Consider the following 5,912-nt stretch of genomic DNA (forward strand, 5'->3'; position numbering starts at 1 on the left):
GTACTGATCTCCCAGTGTATGATAATAGAATTAACTTAACAAACATAAAGAGTAAAAATGAAATGTCAACTTTTATTACATACTTTTCTCCCATCTGCCAGAGTGATTTAAATGCCAGTTTTAAAAAGTAAAGATACAACCAGCCAGCCTTTCAGTGGGCCTTGCATATGGCTGCCCATGGCGTATAGCGCTTGGTGTTCTGCAAGCCAGCCCAGGGCACTGCTGAGTCCGGCCTGGTGGTGGCATTGGATGGCACATGGCAATAATCCTTTGTCCATCTGTGTCCTTTCTCTGCCTGGGATAAGACATTGTGGTTGAAAAGCTCTGTTTTGTCCTTCCTTTTATGAAAGTTTCTCGAATTTTGAATCTTGGTTGTTGCACTGGCAAAAGTTCGGCTTTCCTCTTTCAAAAGAGATGCTGCATCTCTTCTTGCATTCCAGACTGCTGTCCTTTTTGATTGTGAGCCAACAATATGCATGACAATGTTTGGTGTTTTGGTGGTAACTGATGAAATATGGCAGCTTGTGAGATAGATTCTGGATGATATGAAGAGTTTAATCTTTAATCTTTCTGGATAAATCAAACAGCCTAATCCAGGATATTAGTAACTCACTCAGAATAAATTAGGTGCTTTATCTGTTCCACATTGCTTATCTATACTTACTTATTATATTTTCCCTACTTACTTATTTTCTATAGTCCCATTAAAATGCAAGTTCTAAGAAAGAGAGAACTCTGTATTCTGTGCAGGCATACTTTCAGCCTGCCTGGTACATAATAGTTGCTCAATAAATACATTTTGAATAGTTGAGTGAATGTCATCTTGCTGCCTATTGTGTCCATCCATTTTAAAGTGTATTGAATTACAGATGTAGAAAATAAACATATGGTTACCAGGGGGTAAGTGGGGGAGGCATAATTTGGAAGACTGGGACTGACATATACACACTACTACATATAAAATAAATAACTAATAAGGACCTACTGTATAGCACAGGGAACTCTACTCAATACTCTGTAATGGCCTATATGGGAAAAGAATCTAAAAAAGAGTGGACATATGTATATGTATAACAGATTTACTTTGCTGGACACCTGAAACTAACACAAAATTGTAAATCAACTACACCCCCAATACAAATTTTTTAAAAAATCAAGTGTATTGAGCTAAGAATCAATAAAATTGGCAAGAACTGAGCCTGCCTTCTCAAAAGGATGTTACCTGGAATGGTAGCTACAAATTTACCTCAGAACAGTCGCTCCCTTGTCACTGTAGAACACAGTGAATTAAAATAAATGTCAGAAGCACTAAATTATCTCATTTGCTGCTTCTGCCAGGTAGTGCCCAAGTTAACCTGAGTTTGAGGCTGTGAAATACAAGGTCACATTGCTTAAGGTCCAAAATAAAAAAGGGAAAGTGGTCCAGCAATGGCAGAAATGTAGAAAGAGAAAAGATGCTGATTAGAAAAGCCAAAGTCAGGAGCCACAGACACTGGTGAAGGGATGATTGGAGGGGTGTTTGGGACACTGAAGAAATTTACCAGTGCATCAAAGGAAGCGATGAGATGTGAGTTTAACTGCTTGGTTGCAGCAACTTCCAAGAGAGGTGGCCGATATGTACCTCCTCACTGCCATTAGAAAGCAGTAACACAGGCCTTCCCAGGCAGCCTTGCTAGGGATCATTCCTCTTCTTAAAAATTCCTGCTTCTTCCAGAGCGATGCAACTCTGTTGGAGTCCTGGTCCAGTCATCTGTGAAATGCTCCAATCCCTTCTACAATGTTCCCAGTGTCCAAACACTAGCAGTGCTTATTTTTTAAGAGAGCCAAATTCATCATTGTATAGTTCTGATTGTTAAAAAGTGTTCCTTTGTTTTAATATTTGTTTCTGTACGTTTTATCTTTGGTTTTAATTCTATTCCTTAGGAACTTGTTACTGCTTTACATGACTGGGTTCTCAAAATACTTAAAAGCAGTCATTATTCCCCGGACTAGTCAGGGTAATTAACTCTAGCGGTCATTTCAGATAAACCCTGAAATCTCAGTGGCTTAACACTGAGGCTTATTTCTTTCTCATGTGGGTCAAAATGCCTTTCTGAACCTAGTAATTATGCTTTCGGGAACATGGGGCATTCTGCATCACTTTGCCAGAGGAAAAGAGATTTGGAAGGAGTAAAGAAACCAAAGTGACACACATCATTCAATCCACTGACCTGAATTAGTTGTGACCATAACCTAACTGCAAGGGATGCTGAGAAATTTAGGAGAGCACAAGGATATTTGGTCAACTCTGTGTTATCTGCTACATGCTACTCCCAGTTTTTTAAACTTTTCACCTAGCTAAATTTCCCAGAGCCTTTAATTCTTTTCTTTTCTTTTTTTTCTTTCCTTTCAATTATTTCTTATAGGACAGAATTCTAAGTAACCTAATCACCCACAACCTCTAAGGTCAACCATATCATTCACCAGCTGTTCTACACTCTCTGTGTGGTAATTTTTTTCTGTCCACCATTGTATCCAGACACCTTTCCCACAGATATCTTCCACCTGCCCCATCTAGAACTCATCTCTACTAGGGTTTCTAATTCAGACAAAGGAATCACAACCAACTAGGTGATTTCAACCTACCAATGTTGCAAATAACTAAGCTTCCAATTTGGGTTTAAACAGGACACCTGGATAGATGTGTATTCATCTTTCTCTCAGCTAAAATATGACCTTATTTTATACTTCATTTTATTTCTATCTGGAGTTCTAGGTATACAATAAACATTAATTTTTAAAAAGCAGGTACAGTGTAACATATAAATAAAACAAAATTTGAAATCATTATTATTACCAAGCACATCTACCGTCTCTCAGATGATCTATCCAATAACTCCCCAATCTTACAACACTGCTTTGGAATATATTTACAGTTGAATGTCTTTACTTACCAGCAAAAAGAAAAATAACAATAATATGGATTAAGTGAATGAAGGGGCTCCCAACAGTGATTTTGCTTGGAGGAAGATTTTCATGTGATTGTCTCTTTAAGCTCTACTCTGGCAAGAAAAAATATTCAAAATAATGAATTATTTTCATCCTTGGAAGATAAAGTAAAAGTGCACATATTTGAAAGTAAGTGAAGCACATTTATTATAAGAAACACCGCAAATAACACAGGTGTCTTTTTGACATGAATAGGGAAAGAAAACAAAGGTTTATTCTGATCCCCAGAGCTCAAGGTGGAAAGTGCCAACATCTAACGAGAAGATTGTTGACTCCACCTTTACTACAAATATGGAGCTTTCTTGCTCATAGTTGGAGTGTCAATGTTGATATATTTGTAGGAGAATACCTGCTAAAATTGCAAAGCATAAATATGGCATGCAAACGAAGCTGGCTTTTTACACACATACCTGCAGATGAGGTACATTCACCATCTGCCCGAAGTGAAGCCACGTCGTGCTTGCATAGTTAGAGCTGATCACTCTGGCACAGAAATGAATATCTCAGTGGGAGCCAAGTACCACCACAGAGTGGAAATTCTTGTTAAATTAAGATTATCCAACCCCACTGAGGGGGATAATCCATTTACATATTTACACTCCAAGCTCTTAATTTTCCAGATAGGCCTTAGTAAGAAGGACAGAGTTTTGTATAAGAAAACAAGGAAATTAAACATTTATTGTATTCCTTTCTTTTTTCCACCTAAATTGTGTAATAAATAACAACGAAATGGTTACTAATATTCCTAACAGCCTTCAATTTCCAAAGAATTTCAATTTGAACATTTAAGCTTCACGAGGGCAAGCATCTGGACAGCTTTGGTCTTTGTTAGAGTCTTACCACATACAAAGAAAGTGTTCAGTAAATATTCACAGAGTGAATATATGAATGAATGGTTTATGTTGATTCCACTTTACTTTTTGTCTCCTACAGACCTCTAGCACTCAATCGCTAATTTTATGATACTTATATTCTAGTTAAGACTAGGTTTATAAGGCCAACATTATGTTTCATAATCAGTAGAATACTAGAAATTATTTTAATTTTGAAATATATATAAGGTCAGTTACAAAAGCCTACACATTTTTGTTTAGATAAATTTTTGATAATACTAACTTTTCAAAGTGCCTCTGCATTTGATGTCTTAAGAAAACATGTTCAAGGAAAATGTTACTATTCTTCTGTTACTGATTCATATTTTGGCCGTTGACAAAATGATAATCCAACATCATAATTCAAAACATTACCATAGATTTTTTTATTTTTTTGCGGTACGTGGGCCTCTCACTGTGGCGGCCTCTCCCTGTTGCGGAGCACAGGCTCTGGACGCGCAGGCTCAGCAGCCGTGGCTCACGGGCCCAGCCTCTCTGAGGCATGTGGGACCTTCCCGGACCGGGGCATGAACCCGTGTCCCCTGCATCGGCAGGCGGACTCTCAACCACTGTGCCACCAGGGAAGCCCCATTTCCATGGATTTTTAAAGATTATAAAGATCATTTAGCTAATAGGATCTCCTTTGATGTTCACAGGGCTCTGGCTTTCATTGCAATATTTACTTTTAGGGACTTGAGAAGACAGGAATGTGACATCTGTAGTTATAGGTACTGACTGAAGAAAAGTTCCAGTGCTGCACATACAACTCAGCATTTTGAATTCTGTCTGCCTAAATGTTCATCATGCTGGCAGGTCTGAATCAGTGATTTGATAGCTAACTGACGTGAACTTTGTACCTTTCTTTGATTTAAGTATTAGAAAAGGAAATACAAATCTCTTAGCTATCAAAATAAAGAGTAGTCTCCTTTGAAAAGTTATACTTACCTGAAAATGGTAATCTAGGAGATTATTCAAGAACATGTAGAAGTGTATAGGATATAATGTTAAGGGGAACATATGTTATATAAAAATATAGATGCAAATAGATAAGGATTGGAAGCTAATGTGCAAGAATTAAAATAGCTAGTTAGGGCTCAGGGTTATGGGTAACTATTTTTTCTTTTACACAGTTATATTCAAAAGTGTTGCTTCATTATCATTTTTCTTTTTAAAAAGGTAAGACAATACATTCTGGTATCATTATAGGACAAAAAGATTACCCTGGAAATGTGAACACACAGCCTGGGATTACTTTATAAGGATAGGTATGATGTCTTTGGAATTGCTACAGTATTCTGTGTTCTTAGTATAGGCCTTCAGTTCATACTACATTTATCTTCTTATTAAAAAACAAATATTCGGGCTTCCTTGGTGGCGCAGTGGTTGGGAGTCCACCTGCCGATGCAGGGGACATGGGTTCATGCCCCAGTCCAGGAAGATCCCACATGCCGCGGAGCGGCTGGGCCCGTGAACCATGGCCGCTGAGCCTGCGCGTCTGGAGCCTGTGCTCTGCAACGGGAGAGGCCACAGCAGTGAGAGGCCTGCATACAGCAGAAAACAAAACAAACAAAAAAAAACAAATATTCTTCATTCATGTTATGATAAACTATTAAATCCAGGAGTGTCTAATTTTTAATACTTCTAAACAAAAATAAGCTATGGATTATAGATATTCAGACACACTACAAGCCTAGAAAGCAATAGAGAGAAATAAGTATTAACGAAAAGGAAAAAGAAATAGTCACACTCATATTTATTAGTCCAAGTAAATACTAAATGATGGTTTGAAATTATTTTAAGAATTCTACCCTAAGTAATATTTTTCATTTTAAAACCTTACATTTTAAAATGTTTATACTCATGATATACTTATTAATTGGTTTCACAGACACAAATTATAATGTTTTGTGGTTATAAACCTTAAATTCATGTGATATAGTGTTCAATGCGTACCTACTGCTTATTTGCAAACAAGAAAAAAATTAATAATGGACACATAATTTATTCCATAAGTGGAATAAAACTGTTTTTCCTGAAATTGCATTCTTCTAA

The sequence above is a fragment of the Hyperoodon ampullatus genome (assembly GCF_949752795.1).
Source record: "Hyperoodon ampullatus genome assembly, chromosome: 2".
Taxonomy (NCBI): Eukaryota; Metazoa; Chordata; class Mammalia; order Artiodactyla; family Ziphiidae; genus Hyperoodon; species Hyperoodon ampullatus.